Genomic DNA, 27,314 nt, shown 5'->3' with positions numbered 1-27,314 from the left:
ATCAGCTCTTCCATCTGGTATTTCTTAGAGAAAATGTAGGAAAACTCAAGCTCAATATGGGAAGTATAGATAATACCTTATCATTATATTGGAATGTATGTGAATATATAAAGCTAAACATCACTCCTGCACCTTTATCCATGCATAGCCTGTCCATACATAACATACATCAAAACTAGCTGGATAGCAAGTTACGATGCAGTTTATTCGTATTAAATTGTGAAGATCTATTGTAAAAGTATAATTTCTTTTATTACATAAGCTTATGAAAGTCTTCAACATATCTATTAATCTGTAATTTGATAAATTTAGTACTGTTTAGGATTATTGGATAGAATGTTCTACTATATAAAGTAGTCTCTAAAATTGGCATATTTCTTGAGAAACGTGGAAGTATTAGTTTGGTGCTTATTGATTCAAAAATAAATAAGGTGAAGCTTTTGAAGCAAATCATCTTAGTCTGCATATGAACCGAACCTGAGTCTACAGAGCATGTTTATGGAATAATGCACCAGTGGATTCTACCAGCCAGTTTAATGTTTAAAAAACATATTTGAAGTGATTATTTGACTGTGTAATCATATTTGTGCCTTTAAAATTGTGCAATTCAGTTCAAATTGTCAAAACAGAATGGCACTTAGCAAAATTACAAAAGGGAAAACTCCGGACCCAAATCTTCATCTTATGGAAGGCTGAGAAGACAGAACTGCTTAATTGTCAAGTCCTGAGAGCAGCCACAAACACCCCACTGAAGAGAAAGGGACAAGCAGCAAGTACATCTATAACATGAAATGAAAAATGAACTCCATTTTGAAGATGAGAAATTTATCAGGGGACAACAGATGAAAGAGGATCTGCAAAGATATCAAGGTGTAGATAACAACATGCTCATGGAAGAAAATGTTTGAGAACCAAAAGTTCCAGGTGAAAGGATGTTTCGCTCTTCAGCAAATCACCATTAAACACTGATCACCATTAAACACCATTAAACTCTGATGCAGACGGTAACAATAAGTAAAAATAAAAGGCAAGAAATGTTTTTGAGCACTAGGAATGCATGCTGAGGGAGACTCCAGGTTTTTTCCATCCTTTATTATTAGTGGAATATTTCTACCACTGTCAGAAAAGACTACTGAGGAAGTTTGAATTATTTTTGTGCCGTGGCAGAGCATACAGCAAAATAACTTCAATTCTTAAAAGCCTTCTCTCTGTAATTCTAAAATGTGTATAGTTTATCACTTTTAAGATAAGACTTTGACAGTTATGTAAGAAAGTAATATGAAACAAATGAAGACTTGGGGCAAATTGAAATTATAAAAATTTGGACAGCAAAGCAATAGTTGATGGGGGTCAGAGAACACTCTGGTGTACAGCACAGTTAAATAATAGGATTTGACATGTTGAAAAATAAGATTCAGGGGAAACATCAAGAGACGATTTGTTAATTAAGTGATGAAGTGATCATTTAACAATATATTGATATTTTGTGTATTTTTCATCCCACTTCGGTAGTCCCCCTAGCTCTCCTTAATTGGAATTCATCATTGTGGTTAGTGAGTATTTGATTACTGCCTTAAAATGACTATCGGACTTTACTGTGAAAATTTTTGAAGCCTATTCCTAGTGGTAGAGCTCAATCCTTGTTTTCTCTCAATTAACTTCTTTAAAATTCTGAGTTCACTCAAAATATACAGCATTCTATTTATTAAAAAAAAAAAAAAAAAAAAAAACCACCTATCTTTGTAAGTGAAGCTAAAGGAAGCTATGCCAGCTTCCTCCTCAACAAATTGCTCATGACTTTATCAACATATAAACTGTAGATATATGATGATATAAATTGTTTTACAATTTAACATCTGTGAACTCTTTTCCACCTAATACAGAATTCAGTTAAGAATAATTTAAGGCTTTTTAAAAGATTTACTAATTTTCTTTAAAATTGAAAGCTGGTTCCATAGACAGGTACTGGTATTGAGCCAAAGTATTTGAACTCAATAAATATAGAACAAAGAGTTTTAATATTTCTTCAGATAATTTATTTTAATGCCATCATAAGACACAGTAAATTTCTATTTTATGGTATTTGAAATAGAATTCTGTACTGGTCTCTCTTACTTTCTAACTTTGTAATAGCTGGCCTAATTCTAATTGCCAGTAATATTAGAACTCCATCCTGCCCTTCAAAGACAAAATGTTACAAAGATAAAAAGAAGGAGATTGCAGGACAAAGCCCTATACTAATTACCTTAAAATAGGAATATACTGTGCCTCGTGATGACATTATATCCACAGTGCCCAGTGGCATCTGCTGATCTACATAGGGGCTAATTAGACACCTAAATACATCTCCCACCATTTGAAGTACAAAAATTTCCAGTCATATATGATGGGCATGCCCTGGCAATCCCTTTCCCTCTACTCAAAGAATCAAATAGCAAATGAGCATTCTCCTGTTTGCATGGTAATAGCAGTGTCCCTCATCCCTTTCACTGGGGTCCTGTAGCAGAAATTAGGGTGAAGGAGGATCCCAAATCCTCTGTCACCTCAGCCTCAGGGAAAGTGACAAACAGTTCTGGTTTGGCATAACCTCATAGAATAGGAATATACAGAATTCTTTGACTAGGAAATGTAGGAATGTAATAGGAATGTATAGAATTCTTACAATAGGAAAAAGTAAAGTCTTGGATTGATGATGCACAGAAACCACCAAAAAGCGAGTCTGATATTTGGCATACTTGTGCAAGCAAGTCCTGAAGATTTCTAAACATATTTGGAGAGGGATATTCTATGATAGTTTATAATTCCTGCAGTTAAGAGAGAGTGTTCTCAGTCTCCTGAAACTTAGTAACTGCATCTTAGGTCAAATTCCTTGGAAAAAGTCTGTGCCATGGAGATTCGCATGCACAAAGTTTATTAGAGAATGCTCTTAGGAACAAGACCTGGAAGGCAGTGAGGGAAACAGGATTGAACAGAGGCAGAAGCTGAATTGCAAAGTAATTGCGGCAGAGGCCTCAGCTGTCCATAAGGGGAGTCTGGACTTAAGATGTTCATATTTTCCTGAATGTAGTCAACAGGACCAGGTCTTTGTGTCCCCTTTCATCCCAGAGGCCTCTGGGCAGCACATCACAAAGTATTCACTGTTACTGATTGAGGCTGATGGCTACAATCAGTACTTACCTCTTGATGAAGCCTGAGGCACTTGAATTTGACTTACACCTAGACATGTATCCCCACATCTGCTATTGCCCCACCATAGTAACCAGGGAGCTAAATTCCCTGTGTTTGTGACTGGTTCTACTGTTTCTTGTGAGGAGTGACCCAAAGAAACAATGACTCTTCCAAAGAACAGCTAAATACTAATCATACCAAAACCACCAAATGCTAATTGTATAAATGTGCATCAGCCTGGACATACGTAACTCCAAATTATGCCACTCACTGATATATTATTAGAACATAGAGCACAACCCAAATATGGTATACCTAGGTATAGAACAAAAGGAGGAATCTTTATAGATTATTCTGCTCCAAATGAAGGCACAGGACACATAAAAGGCAGAATCCTGCAAGTGGGGAAGTGAGGAAGCAGAGCGCTCGTTGTATAACTGCAAAGGATCTTACCTGTTTCTTTTTTGAAACAAAGATATTAACACTCATTTTCTGCTATGTAGGCTTCTGTGAATTTCATATGTATGAAAGTGCTTTAAAAAACATCAAATATCCCTCAGATGAAAGTATTATTGTTATGGTTTGTTACACACATACACCTATTTCTTCTATTGCTGCCGTAGGACTAGAAAAAATGCTCGCTATTTATTTTATAGCATCTTATTACAAACACTTCGTGATTAGGCAGTTAGCAGAGTGACTAATCCACTATCCTCTGGTGCAAATGTCTTTGAAGGTTCTTGCTTGTTAGGCTTGTCTCCTTTGCAGTTTCATAAACGAGAAAGCGATAGTCCTGGTGCCATGAGAGGCCAAGCTCTGGCAGGGTCATGGAGTGGACACATGCCTCTTCTTGTCTGTACTACAGTAAGCATATCTGTTTCCTTATCATCAGGGAAGAAAACTGTCCAGATGATTGTGAGGTGGATATGTAAGTGTCTGTCAAGTTTTGAGTCTGTTATAGTTAAAGGATATGCTGAAAACTTCACCTGCATTAACCTCATTTAGTCATTTCTTCAGGTCCATTAATAGTTATGTAATATATATTTATTTTGCACTTACATGACAGTCACTATGATACATATTTTTACACACTCACCTATTCTTTAAAATATTTTTAAGGATTAGCTTTTTATGATACTCATTTAAGAAGTGAGAAAACTGGGACTTAAGGAGATTAATTTATCTAAAGTCATGCAAGTATAAGCAACTGAAACAGGGTTCCTAGGCCATTTTACTCTAGAACCCTTATATTTAACCACGCTATACAACCCATTCCTGAAATATTCTTTAAATGAGGTCACTCTCAAAGCAAATCATCAACAGGAAACTTCCCCTATCGCCATCATTTATCGTTTCATGAACAAATCATGTGTCTTATAAACAAGCTTTTTTTCCTCAGCTCCTTACATCTGTATCCTCTTCTAACACCCAAGTTTCATGGGCTTCCCACGCGTTACTGTCCCAAACACAGTCCCACATTTCCCGCCACATGCGTCATAGTTAATGCTACAATTCCTTCCCTAAATATTCTGTTTTATCCTGTGAAATTGTACACTGTTCTTTCTGCAAGACAATCACTCTCTAAAAGCTAGCTTAGACTGGTCCCAGCACATACTGAACTCCTTTGTTCTCAATCCTCAGTATGCTCACGTCTTGTGAAGGATTTTTCTATTAATCTGTTGTTATCTCATCTCCAAAGTCAAACAATAAATGGTGCAAGATCTCTTCCTTTTGTCACATGTAAATTACTATAAGAACGCGAGGAATAAAGTATGTATTAGAGATAATCCCCAGGACCACATGTGAAACTGAATCAACACAATATAAACAAGTATAAGAGGGTTGAAATATGAGTCAGAAGAAAATCAATTATACAGACTTCACCACAGAAATCTTACTAAAGGGGATTAGTTAAGTATGTAAAGGCCGTGGAAATTTAGCTTTTTAGAGAGATTTGCAGTACGTTTGCCATATGCAAATATACAAATAATAAAACGTTCATAAAGAAATAAGAAAATTGACTTAAACCTAATGGGAACTCCAAAAGTTGTGTGTCAAAAAAGGAATGACATTAACACAGGGCCTTCAGGTTAAATGAAGAGGTTGTTGATACTTTTTCCTTAAAGAAAATGTCTATATCATATTAATGATAACATAGCTATCACTAATTAAGCTCTATTTTCTAAGCATACTTAGTCTTCACCTGTAGTTAATTATTTACACCTGTATTTATTTATTTATAATATTCAACCAGTGAGTTACTATTATACTTATTTTAAAGAGGAAAATGAGGCATATAAGGCCTCAGGACACTGAAAAGTCACACAGAAGTTGTCAAAGTCAAGAAATTTGAATCCAGAGTCTAACTCTAATCGCTACTCAATATTGCACAGCAATAAATGAAGTTACAATGTCTCATATTTTACGTTTCATGAAAATCTTAAGAAATATTCAAAATTCTCGTTTTTAATTCTAAAATAAGCTTTATAAAATTAGTGAACATAAGAAAATTTGAAAACTCAACTATAAGACTTAAAAACATACAAAACCTAGAACTGTTATTTTCTATTTTCACTTTTACAACTGCCATTGTTCTATTAGAAATTTCAAACAATAAAATCGAGCACAAGTTTTATTCTAATCATGATAATATATTGCAAGAAACATGGAATTAGCACACCATTTATAAATTCAGGAAATTCAAAAAGGGGTAGGAAAAATTATTTTCACTTAGCCCACAAAATGCATATGATAAATTTAAATGTAGTTTAAAGATGTTTATAAGTTATTATATGATTCTATACTTATCACAAATCAAAAATTTTAACGTATTTGCTATTATGAGAAAAGCCATTTATTAGTCTGTGCTCACAGGGCTATGAAGACACCTGATACTGGATATTTTAAAAATAAAAGACGTTTAATTGACTCACAGTTTGGCAGGCCAGAGAAGGCCTCAGGAAACTTAAAGTCATGGCAGAAACCACCTCTTTGCTGGGCGACTGGAGGGAGAATGAGGGCAAGCAAGGAAATGCCAGACACTTATAAAACCATCAGACCTCGCGAGATTCACTCATTATCAGAGAATAAGGGAGAAACCACCTCCATGATTCAATTATCTCCACCTGGTCCTCTGGTCCTGCCCTTGACACGTGGGGATTATTACAATTCAAGATGAGATTTGAGACAAGGAGCCAAACCATATCAAGACATAACATTCTACTACTTAAAATTCATTAGGCTATAATTGGTAGGTACTGTTTAAATATATTTTTTCATCTTAGAAAATTACGTGGATCAATTACGGTTCTTTTGTAGACACATGTTTTTAATTCCATAAATCCAGCAAAGTTCAGCACATTCGCCTTCTATCTAATATGAGGAGGTATGTTACACTAAAATGAGTATTTATTTCTAATTAAAAGATTGACACAAATTGATATGCTATTTTTCAGATTTTTCTCAACCAAGATTACTGATGATTGTTTGAGAGAACAGTTGCTTTAAAATATCACATATGATTGTTCAAAAGTATGTCTAGGTGCTTAATTAAAGAATTTTCATTGCTGGGTTTATTCCTAGGCTCGGGAATAAGAGGAGTGATTTTTTTATTACATGACTCTAACTGATCCACTGAGAAGACAGCAAATTTTATTTCTAATGTATTATTTTAATGGTCCAAAATAATTAAGTGTTCTTACAAAATATATATTTACTTTTTTCTAAAATATTTAAATGTAAGATTGAAAAGTTACATTAAGAGTAACGTAAGTTCAATCCCCTCATTTTTCTGCTGAAGAAACGTCATTCCTGAGAAGAAAGGAGACTTGGTGTAGATCCACATGACTCAAGGCAAAAATGGGAAAGTTAGAACTAGATGCGCAATTGGCAGTCTTTCCCCTCCACCCATCTTTTATATTGATTATTACAGGTGACATGCTGCTACCTTTATCTTTCCCCTCTCTGTGACCTATGTTTTACTTCCTATTATATATAAAGAAACGAGCTATCAGTTGTTTATTATGCCAGGCTCACAGAACACTTGACTCTTTCTTTGTGAGAGGATCAAACAGTCCAAATCAAATAACTCTTTTTTTCAAACCTGACCTGGAAGACTATTGTTTATAAGAACAATCATGCTCATTTATCTGGTCATCATAAGTGAAAATTAGTGATCTTGAGTAACACAAAATCACAGAATCTTATTTTTTAAAAACTATGGGCAAGTCTGTATTCTCATCACTAATGCATATGGGATTTATCTGAAACCTTAATTTTATCTAAAACCTTTTTAAGACTTTAAAGCTTGATAGCATTAACTAAATTTTAACAATAATGGGAAATTGCTATTCCAGAAAGCATCCCATTTCATTTCACATTTATAGACTCTGTGCATGTTAGGGACTTGTTTACATTAAGGAAATGTATTTATCCTTGCAATTTTATGTACATTCGTCCTCTACCTGCTCTTTTAAGAAAAAAAGAAAGAACACGCATAACCATGAATTTATCTCCCTCTTTTTACTTTACTGTCCTTAGCTATTTCCTAATCATGAAATATAAACTCTGTGCAGGCAGGACTAGTGTTTTTAATCACTGCTTCTCCACAGCACTTAACTTATTGCCAGTATACAGTATGTGTTCAAAGGAAATTTCTCAAATGAATGAGGCAAAGTTTTCTTATCTTCCCTGTGTTTTTTCTGTAAACAAAGTACTCCCAGCTCCTAACCCATTTTCAACAACATGATTTGGGAAATCCTCACCATCCTAACTATTCCCTACATTCTTAATTCAATGTATCAGCCACCAGATAATCTGTCAGAGACAATGGAATTCTGTATTCCCCTTATAATATAAAGACGCATAACAAAAGTGAGATTATAATATGCTCAAAGAAGAATGAATTTGCTTTTCTCAATTTTCAAATCATTCAGATTGTGAATTTAGACAGCTGAGTCACTGTTTCACCTACACTGCCTGAAATTACTTAAGTTGCTTAGTCATACTATCAGATTTTACCACTCTCATAATAGGTAAACATCCTCAGGAGATTTAACACATTAAGCAAAGTTCTCAATCATTCACAGCTTGTGGTCAATTTCTTTCATCAGATAAAATTTTCTCCTAACCCCCAGCTGTGAGAGCCACTTGCTGAAGGAATGGAAGTTTACAGATGGAGCAGATGATTTTCTAACTTGTGGCACTGCCCAGAAAGTCAGGTTTGAGCACAGGCCCCAGTCAAGGAGCCAGGATATATAAAAGTGCTAGAAAATGAAGAAAGGAAGAGCCAGAGTGAGAGTTAAATTTTCTCCCTATTCATGTATTTTCAGTATACATGATTCAGTACATTTTAATTAGGAGTCTACTATGAGTCAGGTACTGTAAGACCCAATAGTTACAGAGGATAATGGAAAAATGTGTTTCTGACATTATGAAATTTTAGCACACTAAGATAAATGTAAGAAACAAGTAAACAAGTGTATAGTTAGTCATTTTGAAAAATGTTTCAGGTAAAATAGAATTCAGAGATACAGCATAATGGCGGGGGGTGGGAGGGATTCAATCAAGAGTCAGGAGAGGACGCCAAAGAGGGGATGATCAGAGACACGTGGATGAGAAGAAGCCTGTCATTTGAAGAATGAAGCAATGTATGTGGATGTGGATATGGATATAAATATATCTCTGTTAAAGAAAGAAGTCAGGGTGAATAATGACTGCTAAAGTAACATGTTTTAAAAAGTGTTACCAAATCTGAAAAGCACTGTGACTTTCTTTCCCCTAATAAGATGTCAGAAACTCACTGCCTACACGGATTCAGGAAAGCAGCCTCCTTGCAAAGCCATCGTCTGCCTGGGCCCAAATTGTCTCTCTGGAGAATGTGCTGGCTCTGTAAGGAGTTGAATTTCCACCCACCTGGGGGCAATGGAACAGGCTGCCGCACATTAACCCCATTTTTATGACTATTTTATAACCTCATTTGTATCTACCTTCAGATAAACTAGAATATCTGTCTCTTATTTCTGCAGCATCAATGTTCTTAGTATTTCAGTCAATCAAATGGTAGCCTGTCTAGTTTCTCAGCCAAGTGCCTCCTCAGACTTTGCCCGGACATACTCCTAGGACGTATTTGAGAGGTCACAAGTTGAGCTAATACAAGCTACGTACAGAGATATATTTTCCAAAAGTCTGTAAAACACACCCATCTCCATCTGCCTCTGAGGCTCCAGAGACCACTTATCTGGGCTTAAACACCTTTAGTTTCATATGCTTTTCAAAGTGGTTCCTAAATCCAATCCAGTGAGAAAGAATTGAACATCTACAATGTGGTCAGTACTCGGCTGGATTCTAAGGAGAGAAAAGTTAATCACAAAAAATATAAAAAATACTGACTCATACTTTAAGCATGCTAAAGTATGCCTCAGCATCTGGTGAAATATGCTCATCTCTGCAACTTCTTTTGCAATGCAAACAAAAAAGGGGAAAAGATGGATGAATGGGGGATATATAAGTGATAGTGCAAGGATAGCAAAATGATAAATACAGCAAAATGTTAATTGTAGGTAGGTACATCGCTGTTTACACTGTGAAATCCTTTTAATTTATCTGAATGCTTACAATGTTTGATACTAAAATGTTGGGGAAAAAACTGATCACGGTTTATGTGAATCTTACCATTCAGGTAAATACTCACATAAAATAACTACTATACTGTGAAGTACTGATTGTAAGTGCTATGGGAATTCAGAGAGAAATCAACATAAATGACACATGAGGAAGTAGGGCCACTTGAGGTTTGAAGATGGTACAGGCTTTTCAAAGATAAAGTGGGAGAGAAAGAGCATTTCAAGCGGGAGAAACAACATGAGCAAACATCTAGAAGGGAGAACGGGATGGCGGTTCTGCAGGAGAACAAGAACAATTGAACAGAGTTGAGAACAGTCAGAATAACTGGAAAACCTGGCAAAACTATGAATCACAGGTCCTGGTGGGTAGAAAAAAAACCATGGTCCCTTCTTTAAGAAGTTGATAATATTTGGTATCAATAAGAGGAAATAAAAACCAGATTTATAAACAGAGTGGTCATATAGTCATATAAAAATGAACAAAGAAAGTGACTAAACATGGGCACTTAAGAATACTTCAGACCTCCACCAGGTAATCATTAAGCTGATGATGTAAAACAGGTGAAAAAAATTTGAGCTTCCCTTTATCACCATGATTTTATTGTACTAGAAAAGTAAGGCACCATGTTTGGACTGGGGCCATTTGAATCCCTCCTTTCCCAGGACAAAGGTTTCTACCATGTTAGCTTTTCCTAGGCCAGCTCAGGCCACAGCACAGATGACTGTGACGGGGCACTGTCATTTTCCTCCGTCATATACCAGACTCCCTCACCCAAGCCAAAAGCCATGCAGAACAAAAGTCACAATGGAAACAACTGAATGGAAAGATATGGAATAGCTCAAGGATCAAAATAAATTCTGAAGAACCACGTTCAGAAAGCACAGAAACTGGGTATGTCCCTGGGATCCAGGTCGTTCTCTACAGGGATACATTCCAACAGTTCTCATTACCACTTAAAATTCAAAATCAAGGCCAGGCACAGTGGGTTACACCTGTAATCCCAGCACTTTGGGAGGCTGAGATGAGCGGATCACCTGAAGTCAGAAGTTTGAGACCAGCCTGGCTAACATGGCAAAACTTCGTTTCTACTAAAAATACAAAAATTGGCCAGTGTGGTGGCATGCATCTGTAATCCCAGCTGCTTGGGAGGCTGAGGCAGGAAAATCACTTGAACCTGGGAGGAGGAGGATGCAGTGAGCCGAGATCGCACCACTGCACTCCAGGCTAAGCAACAGAGTGAGACTCTGTCTCTAGATTAATTAATTAATTAAAATTCAAAATCAAAGGAGAGAACATCTGAGGACACCAGCTTCTGCTGTAGCCCACCTCTGGACCAGAGAAGGACAGTCACCTAAGTGATAGTCCCCATGAAGATGGTATTCAGTAGGGACATGTAGTTTTTCCAAGCAAGTGACTTCACCTTCTGAGACACACCTGAAGGGAATAATAGCAGTATCCACCTGAAAGAATTATGCAAGGACCAACTGAGATGAAAATAATAGAAGGGAACTCTTACAGAGATTATTATGTGACAAACACTCTTCTGAATATTTTGCAAGTACTAAGTCACCTAATTCTATAAACAACTCTTTGAGACTTACGTGATTAAACTTTGCAACTCATGTTTTAAAATTTAACTCAAAATTAACATGAAATAATTCTTGTTCTGTGAGGCATTTTTAAGCCTGAGTTCTGAAAGCCTATCAAGTATATCTCTCTAAAAGCATCGACTTTAAAATTTGAGCCTGTTTATTCGTTTCTCATTTTTGTAGATTCTGTGACATTTACTCTTTTCCCTACTGCACGTTGATAGAATCAGTTTTTGTGTTTCTGTTGTTTTGCATTGATGATGGTCCCATTTGTTTTTCTCTCTTTGCCTGCAGACCATCTTTAATAACAACCTCTGGTCTCCTAAGTGGAATGATTGAATTATTACTTCTCCTCACCAATATAGTTTATAACATAATTTCCACAATTTTATCTTGTTTTTTTTTTTTAACCTAGTGACACACTTTAAAATTAGAGATGGGAATTAAAACACATCTTTACCTAGGGAAAAAGGTGCCTAATTTTAATATTCAGTTAATTTCAAATATAGAATAATGAGAGGAGAAAAAAGCCTTGGTGCCCCATGTTATCGTTAACACTCAGCACAGCATATTATGAGAATAAAGGGAATTTGCAGTGACTGGCAAGCTAAGCCTGACCTCTACTCTACAACCTCAAAGAAGATAGAGAATGTAAAGCTAGGCCTGACCTCTGTCCTACAGCCTTCAAAGAGAATGGAAAATGTATTGAGTCACAGAAATTATGGCCTACTGACAGACTCTACCTCATTTCTAGGGGAGGATGTGGAGGTAGTAAATATGGAAACAATTTTTCAGGCAAAGAAATATTCTGATGGTAAGAAACATAAACCATAATCAAATGTGACTGTCAGTGTGTGATGTGCTGACTGTCTGGATGAAGTTTATTAAGAGAAAAGGCAGCACTTACAATTCAGTTGTCTCCTTGTTTTTAAAGACACCTAAGAAGCTTTTGAAAATACTACTCCCCTACCAGGAGACTGTTTCTCCCTCAGCAAAAAGAAAGGAAATAAATTCTATTGTGTTTCTGTTTGAAAAAAAAGAATAAAGTTCGAGCCTCCTTTCAGCTGAAATTCATGCTTCAGAATTAAGTTAAGATGTAGAGAATGATAGGCACCAGCCAGCATGTGTCCTCCCAGCTCCCTGCAAGATGCTCATAAAGATGGTCCTTTTCATCCTCTGGTGAATCCAAATAGATGGACAGATGGAAAGAGAGAGAGAGAGAAACAGACAGATAAATCAGTAGATAGATATGGACAGGAGACATTTCAAATGTTCTTCCCCTTAGATGCCTTTTTGTACTCTAGGTCTGAAATCTATCCCTTCAAGTTGTCACTGCTTACTGTTAGGCAGGCAAGATTCAGGTCTGATCTCAAACCTCAAGAAGCTAATGTTCTCAACTATATTAAAAATCTCTAAAATATATTACATATATATGTTATATATGTATAATACCTTTGTAATAAATTTCAATAGAGTACATATGCAATCATATGTAAATGTATGTAATATATTTATTATATATAAATATATATATTATATATTTCATACATAAAAGATAAAATACATATATTGTATGTATTACACGTTTCATACATAAAATATATGATATATATTTATTACATGGTACATATATGCATATATACATATATATCTATGTATATACACATACATGTATAATATTATACATTGCATAATATTTAACTGTTGTTAATAACTTGTTTTACCCAAACATTAAAAAATGGAGTTACTCTGAGGGTAAAATAGGGGAATAATAGCAGTATTCCCCCTCAATAAAAATGTTTGTCAATACACCTATTTATATTCACCTTTTTAAATTATTTCTGAAAAAGCTTTTCATTATTAAAAAAAAAAAGTAAAAATTAGGCAGAGTTTTCATTATCAGATGGCAGCTGGATTACTATAACTTGACTTTTGGAATTTTTTAGTCCATTTAAAAATTAGTTTCAAGTGCCTGTGGCCAAAGGATGTACAGACAGTCACGGACACAACTCACTCTGACCCCAATAGCTGGTGGCTGAAAATAATGGTTGTTCTATGAAATGACCTGTGTGCTCACAGAGAAAGATGGCCAAGTAAGGGGTGTTCTCTTCCACTGGATTGATTACAATGAGATAATCCTTTTTCTGCCAAAGATTATCTCAATGTTCTATATACAATGTTCTACATAGAGCTAATTCCCAAGGGAATTACTAAATTTAATCTTAACCACTACATTTCACATTTTTCAAGAGTTATATCTGTCACTTTGTTTGTGATATCTACTATTTGATCTAAACTGTTCACTTCTGCCTTTCATTTTCTTGTTCATCTGGAAGCTAAATCAGCAAAACAGCTTGGCATAGTAAATCATATGTTCTCACCATGGGGGCCTATCATATTTTTTAAAGCAAAAAAAAAAAAAATCACTCAAAATATTCTATTATCAATAGTAAAAAAGAAGTAAATTTTTCCCCTGAAAGGAACAGAAAGAATGTTAAGCACTCTAAAAGATGTGTGGGGAATGTCGAAGACCAAAGGGCAAATACATTTTCATAACTACATTAAGTAACAAATGGAGCTGCACAGAATTATTCAGCTAAAATTCAAGCTGAGTTGAACACCAGGGTACAGCCACTCACCTTACACGAGTGCTTTACCTTATAAGCGAACTTATGTTCCACCTGAAGTGTTCTCGGCTCTCTGCCATTTTGATTTTAGACTTCATCACATTTTAACCAGAAAGCCTTTGCTCCGAATCATCTTGAGGTAATACTGATGGGCAGAAAGCCAGTAATGAAAGAGCTGTAGCAAATCTACCTGTGAACAAAAGCAGATAAATCACAATCGTTTAATCAGTGATCAACACTCTCTACTAATTAATGGAATTATTTTGAAACAAACTTTCCATTCAATGTAGAACCTGTAACAGCATAAAAGGAAGACAGAAAATATGTGTTTTCCAATAAACTGCTGTAAAAAGGAAGTGAACTTTTTTCTGAAAAGACTCCTGAATATGTTTGGAATCCTATACTCAAAAGATAAAGGAATATGACATATTCACATGCACAAGGATTCACAAACAAGCTAAAAGAACATGTGCCTCAACAGCATAAGCAATGACACCACTCCCCAGGTCCAGGACTTGCAGGGGAAGGTTTTCATAAAAAGTTCCTCAAGTTATGTGTGGAGTTTAAAATAACGATGAACAAGAAGTTTACTTAGTGTATTTCTTTTTAAGGCGAACAATAATGGTGAGATATTAAATTAGTCTGTTTTCATTTCATCTTTAAATCTGTTTTAATCAACCATATCCAAAGCTGAGGCTTCTAAACCAGTAAGTTACCACACAGAACAAAGCATCTTAGCTTTGACCTCCAAATGACTTCCTGTATCTACAGTGAAACAGTCTTAGAGAGGATGTTTGGAGTAGATCAATGAAGTGATTGCCAGATCTTCTTCCCTATACCCTCAAGGACCTACCCACACCTTGAGAAAAGGAGGTGATTCCATAGAACTATCCAAAAAGAAATGAGGAACTAGAAAGTAATGGGCATGTTTGTGGCAGAACCTCTAGGTGTTCAAGAGGACTCTAACTTTGAACTCAGCATTAGCTCCAACATGGTACATGGGTGATGGCACAAAAATAGTGGTGGGAAGTGGCTGAAGGGTGGTGTATCAAGCAGTGGTCCTGGTTTCTCATGACCTGCTTGTGACACACAAGCAATCTAGATGTCCCCACACTCTTCAGTAAAGCATTCAATAAATACTCTGTTGCTATGAACATTCCAGAATAATGCATACCTATATATGGAGTACCGAGCCTTGTTGTGGTGCATTTCATATTATACATGGAAGCTGTACCAACTGTACTCCTGCCAGCAGTGCCCACTTTCCCCCCAGCACTAAATATTTTCAGTCTTTTATAAAACTGACAAAATATTATGTAGAAATTGTATTTTATCACTAGTTTAAAAAATGTTTATTCAGTACCTATTCCCTAGGCATAGGTCATAAAACTTTATGGGGCCCAACGTAAATAAAAACAATGTTCTTAAATATTATACTTACTGTTTCTCCAGCAGTATTCCAAATTTTTCACCCATATTAACATTTAATCATCATGACAACCCTATAAGAAAAATACAACTATCATCCCCTTTTTACAGAAGAGGAAGCTGAGCACAGAGATAGTAAATAACTTGTCCAAGTTTACTCAGCTAACTAGAATTCAAACTCGAACAATCTGGCCCCAGAACCTGCACCCTCTGTTATTATGGAAGCAATTTTCTAATAGTATATGACATGAGGAAAGTGGAGTGAAAGTCCTTAAAGATGGTGGATGTGGAGACAAAGGCAAGTGTTATTGACTAGAATCAAGTCTGCCGAGACAAGCCTCAACGTTCATGGTAGACTCATGATCTTTGGATCAGGAAGGGTCTCTTAAGTGCCCAGTGAACAAAAAGATATCGAAAATTACAAAGTCCTGGGAGGAAAAGCAAAAACCATTACATTGAACTCAGGTCGTATAAAGATTGTCGTTTCCATTCAGTCACAAGAAGTGAATCTGGAGAGCTAAATAGGGAAGTGTGTGCACTAAATGTACAAAGAGCTTCCTTCCCAGGGCACAGCCTGGGATATTCATGGAAGGCCTGCTGTTCGTAGTCTTCTGAACACTGCGGAGAAACGTGCACTTCCTATTTATATAAGCATTTAATAGAGATTGTCCTGACTCTACCGTGAAAAGTAACCTCCAAGTCAAGTACTTTTGGAATAGAGCAGAGCATGCTTATTCCCCATTTTCCAGTCACTAGCTAAAGATTTCCCTAAAGTGGTTCACAAAATAATTAAGTCCTGTTACTAATGGAGAAGCAAGGCATTGCATGCACATTTATGTAAAGATTCTAAAGATTCAGAAGAAACTTTAATAATCATGGAATTGTTATTATTTCCTGATCCTGACCAGTACTCCAAATTAATCCTACAAATGACTCCAAGTCCAGTCCATCAGTAACCAAAAAAATGACCTGCTGCCTTATAATTCTTACTTTTTGATGTATAAAGAAATTTATACTCTCATTCATCGTTCATATGTTAACTTGTGTGTTCATGAACTTTCTAAAGGAAAGGGATTTTTCTAACAGCTTTTTACCTTTTCTCACTTACACTGGTATTTTAGAAACTGAAAGAGAACTATGAAGAGGAGAGTGTGTGTTTCAAATGCATGAAAAGCAAAGGCAGGTAACACATGAAGAGAGTGAAAAGAACCTAAAATGCTTTGAACATTAAAAAAATGATTATATTTACTTTAGATTCCAGCTGAAATACAGACCTATATTTGTTTTCTTTCTGCCTCAGGTATCAACTTGCAGCTAGAACTATTAAGATTTCCAATTAGCATGTGGACAGCAAAAAAATTCAAAATAAGGAAAATGAAAAAGAGACAAAGGCAGTTTTATTCCTAGTCAGTATTTTCTCTCACAGTTTCTCCAATTTCCATCCCACATAGGGAAATTGGTATGTACTGAAGATAGTTATTGCCTTCTGAACATGTAAGAGCTTTGACACAAAAGGAACTTTGGGGCTTTATGATTTATTGCTTTATCATTTTTAGTGCCATCTCTGTTCATCCTCAAATCCAGGGCAGGCTATAGGACATATTAAAAGGGCAACATTTTCCGGATTCCCTTTTTAAAGGGCAAAGCACTTACCATTTTCTACGTAGAAAGCACTTATCTTTTGGCTCAGTGTTTTTAGTGAGCAGCATTGAAGGCTGCATTTTAGACCTCTTTAATACCAGAAAATTTATTTTTCCCGTACTCAACCAACTTTTAAATTTTTATGTACCATGATTCTTATTTTCCTGAAAACTGTAACTATTTGGGTCTACTTTAGTTCTGCTTTTAAGGCAATAGTCTTTTTTTCATACACACTATACACACCACACACACACACACACACACACACACACACGTACAGATCCATGATGGAACTGCCTCCAAACTGCGGGGGTCCATGGGACCCTTTGTGTCAGAATCAGCAGAGTCTATCACTCACTGTCTAAAGAGGCAAAGCCCCACTATCACCTCCACCCCAAAAGGACAGAAATCTTAAAGGTATAGGTTATCTAGAATTACATACACACTACCCATGCATTTAGTAAGTGACCATAATTAAACTTAAAATGTAACCAAATACCTTCTCAAGTCTATTCTAATTTTTAAACATTTTCTTTACCATGAACCAAAATCTGATTGCAGATTTTGAAATGAATACCATAGGCTGTATTTGTTTCCCTCTTAGGCTAGCGCCCTTAATTATTCTTTTTCATGGGCAATTGTAAAGCTCAGCTACAGCTTTCTAGGAGCCCCAGGATAAGGTGCTGACAAACACTTCTAAAGAGCCAGATAATGAATATTTTAGGCCTTGCAGGCCGTAGAGTCTATGCCAAACTACTCAACTTCGCTGCCGCAGCTCTAGAGTTGCCATAGACAATATGGAAACAAATGGATATGGCTGTGTTCCCACAAAATTTTGAGTGTGCTGGATTTGACTCTTTGTCCTTAGTTTTTGAGTCGTGAGTCTGGTATATAAACTAATACTTTTTATCTTAGTCGTGCACCACATTAAAATTTCCAAAACCAATTTAAAATGTCAGAAAATAAAATCGAATTAACATTTGAAAATCAATAGGTGTATGTCCCAAATAATACCAAATTTCTAATTCTACTTAAATGTTTACATAGACTAGTTTTTAATAGCTCATTAACTTTTGCAAGATTGACAATTTTCAGAAGCAATGAGTTATTGAATACACATAATTAAATGGAAGTACATTCCAACTACAATTCCAAATAACACTTAAGTAATTTTTGTCTGACTATCACCACCACCCCCATAGCATTAAAAGTAACTCTGAAACATCTTCCGTATATCACCATATTACCACAAGCACAAAAGACAGAAACAAAGATTTGGTGCCAAAATGTTTGCTGGAATTAAAAATAGTAGGTTCAAACTTCCAATTTACACAGTATGGAAACGCAGAGATAAGAGTTATTTTAAAAGGATACCTCTACAAAAAAGCTTTAGTTTACCGAAAACATTTTCTCAGTTCTAACTTGGAACTGATTAAGTTACTGCTAATTAAGAAAAATTAACTTTGCAAGTTCTATCTTACCATATGGACACATTGCCATTCAAGAATTTCTTCTTTCCATCTATTTTAGTCCCAGTGCTATGAGGTTATCTTTCTAAGAACAAATTTAAGTATACAACATGGCAATCAAAGATTTAGAAATAATCCCTATGTTATTAGCATTATACTTTAATTCTGCACATCAAAATTCTTAAAATTATTGATAATACCAAAACAATAAAATATGTACAAATAAAAGAAAAAGATTAGACTTTCCTAAAAATTGTGGAGAATCTCAAAATAATAAAATGTGTAGCTTTCTTTTTACCTTGTCACCTAAATTCCTGCCTCTCAATGAAGCCACACATTCATTTTATAAACAAATTTCGTGGAAACATTTTTTTTTTGCCATTAAAACAATAGCAACCTTATATTCCCATTTAAATAAATTTTAAAACTGCAAAACATATTTTTATTCCAGTTAGTAACCAGTTTATTTGCAAATTTTCAGACTCTAAAACTCAAAATGTCCTGTCAGGGATCTATTTATAAGTAGAATTATTCATAAATTAAAAACTTTAATTTGGAAAAAGATTTCTGTTTTATTTCTTCCTCTAAGATGCTTATTGAAGTCAAATTTCCCAAATTCACTCCTGCTGTACCATTTCTAATATTTTTCACATGTATTCCCTTGTTTTGCAATACTTTGCCTCAGAAATTTTACTCTCCTTTAAGCAGTTGACTTAGTTAGATTCCTGTCCAAAAGAGTCTGGTTTTATTCTTTAGTAACTATCACAGTAATACTTACATAAATAATTCTTATCTAAAGTAAAAATTCAATCTGTCTGAATGAATGATCTATTAAGAAATTTATTTTGTGTAGACTAAAGTATCTGACATATTGATTTCTGCATTTGTCAGTCAGGTACTTAAAAATTAGTTAGAATAGGCCGGGCACGGTGGCTCATGCCAGTAATCCCAGCACTTTGAGAGGCCAAGGCAGGCAGATCACCTGAAGTCAGGAGTTTGAGACCAGCCTAGCCAACATGGCAAAACCCCATTTCTACTAAACATACCAAAATTAGCCGCACACGGTGGTAGGCACCTGTGGTCCCAGCTACTCAGGAGGGCAAGGCTGGAGAGTCACTTGAACCTGGGAGGCAGAGGTTGCAGTGAGCAGCATTCCTTCTATCTTGTTTGAAAATAGCAATTCTACAGAAGAATTCTCTGTGCCACTGCACTCCATCCTGGGTGACAGAGTGAGACTCCGCCTCAAAGAAAAGAAAAGAAAATTAGGTAGAATAAAGTAAATAAACCACTAAAAAATGTTCTACTCTGTGAAGATATTCTCATAAATAAGAATTAGTCTCATATCACTAAATAAAAATGGAGGAAAAAAGAAACTCCCCATGACATTTTTATGCACATAACATTTTTTGAGTTAATTTTATAAAACATATCTGTACGTCCTAATATTGCACAATTAAGTACTGGATTTTTGATAGTCAATGAGGAATGTGAATACTAAAAGTGACAAAACCTCAGCTTTAAAAGATAATATTTTTGTTTTAATGTATTATTTTAAGACAGGTAAAATTACACGTATTTATCATGTACAACCTGATGTTTTGAAGTACACTTACATTGTGAAATTGTTAAAATATAGCTAATTAACACATGTATTACCTCACACAGTTATTTTCATGCTAAGAATATTTAATATGAAGTCTCGTAGCATTTTTCAAGAATATGATATATCATCAACTGTAGTCATGCTGTGAAATAGACCTCCTGAACAGATTCGTCCTGAGTTTGTATCTTTTAACCAACATCTCCCCAATTCACATCCCCACTTAGCCCCCAGCCCCAACCACCCAAGCCTCTAGTAGTCACCATTCTACTCTTTATTTTTTTAAGGGAAATTGAACTTGATTAATTTTGCATAGGGAGATTTTAAACTACCACTAATCAGAAAGAGTCAGTTTGATCTGAAATAAATTTTAGTTCATTTTGGATGTTTATTCAATTTTATTCAGATAAAATGAAACTTTACCCAGTGCCTAAATTATAATTTAAGTATCTATATGATTAATGTTTCCACAGTTTTAGAAAATGAAATGCCACATTTCAACTCATCTGAACTAATGAAATATCATTCAATAAATTAAACCCTGATGTGTTTTGAGGCAGGCATAAAATTCACAGTCTCTTTGTACTCTATTAAGGATTTTAGGAGGAGGTGAAAAATCAGAAATAATGACAGATGGGAATTTCTAGTAAATCCATAGCAACCTAGCATCTCATCTGCATGTGTCTGTTTATTCATTGTTTCATAGTTTACTAATGATTCATATTCACTGAATATGAACTTTTTAAGATGCTGCCAAAGGGAGTACTTTATTCGAAACCTCATTCCTTCATTAGGAAATCTATCATATTTCACATAATCTTCACCTATCTTTTTTTCCATGAGTGTTTCACATTTTACATTTTTTAAGTGACTATGGCAATCTATCTTGTTTGAAAATAGCAATTCCACAAAAGAATGAATTGCACATTTTGTGATACAAACTCAAATACATTTGTCTGGTTTTCTATTAATATTCATGAAATTTTTTGCACTATTTGTTTTCTAGATTGTATTTAATTCAGTTTCCACTTTTCTACTAAATGTGGTTGAATATAAAGCCCAAATTGCTATTTTGTGAAGTGTACTGAGGTGTTAATGTATAATGTGGTTAAAAATGACTAATGAAAAAGTTAATAGAACCTTTTTCCACAGTCTACTTCCCAAAGCGTTCTGTAACATTCTTTCGTTATCACTGGTCTTTTTAGATTTGAGCAAAATATAAAAATATTTGCCACTGAAATCATTATAAAATCCAATAAGCTGGACTATAAAGTGGCAGAGTAGTATATAACTAAATTTTAAAATTCCACTTATTAGTTGCCTATTATATGATCTTTGTGTTCCACAGTCATATGAAGCTCCACATTTCCAAAACATAATGCTTAACTTTATCTCACACCTCACATATTCTTTTCCTCCTGTAATACTCATCCTAGTTACTAAGAATAGTTGAAATCGTGTGCATTGGAATTAGATGGCCCTGAGTTCCAGTCCTAGGTTTGCCATTCTCCTCTGCATGGTCTAGGGCAAGTTACTAAAGCCAAGTATCCTCATCTGTAGAAGGCAGATAATATTTATTCCATCGTAGATTAAAAGAGAAGATACAGATAAAGTATTTAGCAGCATCCTCAATCAGTAATGCATGATCTTATGTAGTCTCCTTATCAGTCAATCCAGGCTCAAGTTTTGTTACTCGTTAAACGTCTCAGTAACTCAAACTACCCCTTTCTCTTTATCCCCACTGTGACAGCCTTAGTGTATGCCCTCATTGTTCACCTGCGTGATGTCTGTAGCTCCTCAATCATCTCCCTACCTAAACACTGACCCTCTCTAATCCATCTTCTAACAAGATTAAGATTAGAATTGTTCCACCTTGTTCCAGAATAATAACTCTTTCCTATTATTCCAGAATAATGTCACTAAATGTCTGGAACATGTCACTACATTACAAATCTCATTGTTTTACTTTTCCAAATTAAGTTTTCAATATTCTACACCCAAAATTATTTGTATGATTGTTAAGGCCATCTATGATTTGAAACATAGCTCCTGCATTCTCTCTCAGTACTTACTCCCCATTCTGCACCCAAACTCTATCCCCCTTAATGGTCCTATCATCTTTACATGCCTTTGCATATGCTGTTTTCAAGTCTGGAATGGCAGACAAGCAACAAATACTTAGGTCGAAGTTGTCGTTCTACATTATTGTATTACACAACAAAATTTATATAAGATCTCTTAAAAGATTACTTATTTGGTTATTACAGAAAGAACAAGTATAAATCAGAATTCTGTTCAAAATCTTTTCAGTCATGCAGCACTACTCTTTAGTGCTAACACAAACTAACGCCTTCAACAAGATCAGAGGTACAGCTTTCCAAACCAAAACTTCAGAAGTAAGCCCAGAATCCAATTTTAATAGGATATGCTAGAGTGAATCTCTGAGAACTTATAATCAGTTATGCTTGTAATCACTTTCTTATATAAGGTTAAATGTAATAGAATTTAAAGAGATGAAAATTAAAAATTTTTAAGCACTGCAGTGAAAAATAAGATGCATCACTTTCAACATTATCCTCTTAGTGGTATTACTTTGAGTAATGTGCCAAATTTCCCCTTCACATTTTCAGGGATGTAGTTGCTTCTTACATGATTCTTTACTCTGGTTTCATAGAAGGTGTATTACTTATTCATAGACAGGTGAAAATAAACATCTTCCAGGCTCCAAAGAACCAATATCAGAGTATTTGCAAGGCCTGGCTCTGGTTTTCTCATTCAGTGGTCTGGAAATGTTTGATAGGTCAATTCCATATCTAGCCCTACTCTACCTAGTTTCCTTCTCCTTCCGATGAGTCGTAGATTTTTAAGGCTGTAACTGCATTTACCCTCATGTCTAGAGAATTCTCTAGCCATGAAAGTACAGTTTGTAGGATTTCAATGGTTGCTTTAATTATTCTAATACTGCTATATAAATCTATCACACTTGTTGAATGAACACAAATTAACCATAATCCTGGATGAATTAAAATTAAATACACTTACTCTCTTTACTATCCCTGTAATTAAAATAAAATAGTCATTAGTAAAGAGTTTCTCATACTGGACACTATTGACACTTCAGATCAGATAAGTCTTTGCTGTGGGGTCTGTCGTGTGCGCTGTCGTGTGTTCAGCGGTATCCCTGGCCTCTATACGCTACATGTCAGTAGCCTCCACCCCACCCCTCTGTTGTGAGAATCTCCAGACATTGACGTCTAGCTATTCTCTCTTTATGAACACAATACCACTTTTAATTCCAAGTAGAAAGCAGATGATTTATTCCTAAAATGCTCATTACCATGTGTTGCTTTGGTGGGTAATGTATTAAAATTATTCCCTCGTGTTGCTTGTCACTGTTCAGTGTATGCTTAAGATTGTCCATTATTTCTCTTAATGCCCTAGATGAATTATTTCCTGGCTCAATATATCTAGTTCCTTCGACCTCTACAACTTTAAGACAGCATAGCATAGTGCAAAGATTCCCAAACTTGGCTACACATTGGAATCATCTGGGAAGCTTCAAGAAATCTTGGCATCTGTGTCCTACTCCCCACTGACTGGGAGTTAATTTGTTTGGGGAATGGCCTGAAAACTGTTACTTTTTTAAGTCCCTCCAAGAGTTTCCAATATAGAGACAGCGTTGGGGACTGCTGGGATAAGAGTTGAGTGTGCAGACTCAGGGCCAGGCTGCCTGGGGCCTCATCCAGGCTCTGCTCCTTGAGAGTGTGTGCAAGTCACTTGCATTCCTGTGTTTCGATTACCTTATCTGTAAAATAAGTACTGTAAGAAACATTGCCTACTTCTGGAGGTTCTGAGCTAATATATGTAGTACATAAATAAAAGAACTTGGTCCTGGCATTTGGTAAGTCGTATTCAATTGTAAGCTAGCGGTGGTGGCAGTAGTAGTAGTAGTGGTGTTAACAACTGTCATCTATTATCACTTTTTATTGTCCCCCTCAATCATTCTGTCTTCAAGTTTATTTTTGGTTGTTTTCATTTTAACTTAGCACTTACTAGACCCTGAATTTGGCCTACCATTTAATTTGACTGCACTCCTATTGCAGACTATTACCCAATACAGGCACGACCAATAACAATCTATTAGGTCTCCAGATCCATTTTTACTTCCCTTTGTTTTGTTGAATTTATGTTGATTAAATCAGAGCTTCTGACAAATTAGACTATACTGTAAAAATGTTTAAGACATTTCTGATTTTTTTCTCAGCTACTGCACACCTGAATCTTTGTTAAGGCCAAATTGCTCAGATTCTATGTATATTTTAACGATGTAAGTCCACTCACAATTATATATATACACACATATATGTGTGTACATATATGTATATATGTATACATATATATACATTCTAATCTCATTTGTGTCATAATTACATTGTAATTATTAAATTTATGTATAGACATTACCAACATAACTAGTTTGAATGAGGACGTTCTAGAAAACTTAATACTAATTTTTCTAATAATTTTAAATTTGTTTTTGTATCAACCATATATAATTAACCTGTTAAATATTTTAAATGTAAATTTAAATAGTTAAAAATTTTTGACAATTAATGAAGGTGTTACGTCCAAGTTTACATAATTTATTTTAAAATATTTGTAGCAGAACTTCTGACCTATTTTAGACAGTAATTAACCTTATTATTATAGTTACCATGCATGCTTAGAAATTAATTTATTAATACTCTTTTTGCGGTTCAGAGATGAAAGTTATCCCTTGAATTTACCTAAAACATTTTAGAAAATGAAATCTTTGATATGTTTCACTTTCATCTTTATCCTCTTAAAAAGTCTTTTCAGAATTTACCAGAAAAGCACATTTAATAGCTATGTGCCTATCAGAGTGAAAGGAGCCTGTCTTCTCTAAGGGAAGTAGACTTGTGATGAGTAGATGAAAAATTATATGAGAAGTTCTTGACTCACTGTGTGAGATGTAGAAACAACAATAAGGCAAATAATCTAATGAAAAATGAGCAAAAAACTTCTAGACATTTCTTCAGAGTAGACATATGGACAGCTGTTACATAATAAGAAATTTAAATTTGGTCTCTGTCTCCAGCTCCTGGCAGAGATTATAAAATCCTTATAAACTCTTGAGTCATAGGAGGATCTTTTATTACAATATTTGGTCTTAGCCCCTGCTTCCTGACAAAAGAGCTTCTGAGACTCTTGGAATCTTCTCCAGAGAGGACAGAGTAGCTGGGGAGTGGGTTAATCACCATTGGCCAATGATTTACTCACTCATGCATTTGCAGTCGAACCTCCATAAGAACATTAAAACAATGTAGTTCGGAGAACATCTGGATTGGTGAACAAATTGAGATGCTAGAAGGGTGTGGTACAGCTGGAGAGGACATGAAAGCTCTGTACTCCTCCCTCATACATGGCCTAATGCACCTTTTCCCTTCGGCTATTCTTGGGATGTATCCTTTATAATAAATGAGTGTTAGTAAGAAAAGCGTTTCCTTGAGTTTAGTGAGCCGAATAGCAAATTATTAAAATCAAGCATGGGCTGTGTGTACCCCCAATTTGTAACTTAGACACATGTGTAGATAACCTAGAGACCCACAACTTACTTCAGATTGACATCTGAAGCAAGGAATAGTCTTGTGGGACTGAGCCCTTAATCTGTAGGGTCTGTGCTAACTCCAGATAGTTGGCGTCAGAACTAAGTTAAATGGTAGGACACTCAGTTCGTGTCCACAGACACTTGGCAGAGAAACATCACACATTTGGTGTCAGAAGTGTTGTAACTACAGAAAAAGTTGTTCCCTGTAATGGCCAATGAGCACACAAAGAAGTGCCCAAAATCATTTGTCATTAGGGAAATGCAAATCAAAACCCCATAAGATACCACTACACATCTACTATAATGGCCATAACTTAAAAAAAAAATTAAAAATAACAAGTGTTGGTGAAACTGTGGAGAAATTGGGACCGTACCATTTTACATGGTACCATGTAAAGTGTAAAATGTAAGTGTACATTTTACTATGTACAGTGTAAAATGGTAGAGACACAACAAATGGTAGAAACAGTTTAATGGTTACTCTAAAAGTTAAACACAGATTTACTACATGACATCACAATTCCAATCCTAGATGCATATGCAAAAGAATTGATAACAGGGATTCAAACAGACACTTATATGTCAATGTTCATAGAACTGTTCTCAACCCAAATGGACAAGTATCAATCAACAGATAAATAGATTTTTAAAATAAGCTATATACATACAATGGAATACTATTCAGACCTAAGAAGAAATGAAGTTCTGATACCTGTTACAGTATGAATTAATCTTGAAAACTTTATGCTAAGTGCAATAATCCCGACACCAAAAGACAAGTATTACACGATTCCACTTATGTGAAATATAAAGAATGGGCAAATTCATACAGACAGAAATTAATCAAAGGTTACCTTACCATGGCTAAGGAAGACCACAAAGGGAAATTATTGCTTAATGATTTGTTGAAGTCAAGTAAAAAAATAAAGACAAATCTCTAAATATAAAACATTTTATTTGGGAAGCAAGAATTTTAGTTCAGGGCATACACACATAGTGGGGTAGGTGGTGTTTGCTATGTCATATATATTTTAGCACACTACAAACAGGCTAGGAAAAAAATCTTCCATGAATAGATTCTGGATAACTGAGTGCTGACTACATTTTAGATGCAAAATATTATATTGTATGGTCACCTATTACTTATTCTCAGGTTTTGATGACAAGGATGAGAATCAACTTTTTAAATTATAAAGTCATCTAAACCTCTTTTATATATTTATGGTCAAATGTGAATGGAAACAGATTCAACTTCAATGGAGTGTAATGACATCGGATAAAAATTACAAGCACAAATTTGCTTATTTGGCAATTCTGTTGTAGGGCTCCAACTCACAGATAAAGATATTTATCGATCAGTGTCTGTAACAGAAAAAAAAAATGGAATGGAAATAATCTAAATACCCATAGAGAGGGGAATGGTTACGTAAAATAGAAAATATGCATACCAGGTACAATGTAATACTCTGCTATCTTAAAAAGAAATAATGGGGAAACTCTTTGTGTCATGATAGAAAACAATCTCCAAAATGAATTAAG

General features: G+C 35.2%; 1 protein-coding gene and 1 long non-coding RNA gene across 2 annotated transcripts in view; one reads left to right on the top strand and one right to left on the bottom strand.

Moving 5' to 3' along the window:
• Window positions 1-27,314, top strand: part of LOC116565673 (protein eyes shut homolog) — a 360,208-nt gene that overhangs the window by 18,450 nt on the left and 314,444 nt on the right. The gene's annotated exons all lie outside the window — the stretch shown is intronic.
• LOC116565906 lies at window positions 12,237-14,426 on the bottom strand. The gene is made up of 2 exons (XR_004275650.1): window positions 14,039-14,426; window positions 12,237-12,557 (listed from the first exon to the last, which is right to left on the bottom strand). It is a non-coding gene; the product is annotated as an uncharacterized LOC116565906 (long non-coding RNA).

The sequence above is a fragment of the Sapajus apella genome, unplaced genomic scaffold, assembly GCF_009761245.1.
Source record: "Sapajus apella isolate SASKATOON/1434 unplaced genomic scaffold, GSC_monkey_1.0 scaffold41, whole genome shotgun sequence".
Lineage (NCBI taxonomy): Eukaryota > Metazoa > Chordata > Mammalia > Primates > Cebidae > Sapajus > Sapajus apella.
Note: the sequence above shows the minus strand (reverse complement) of the source record. Positions and strands in the feature narration are given on the sequence as shown.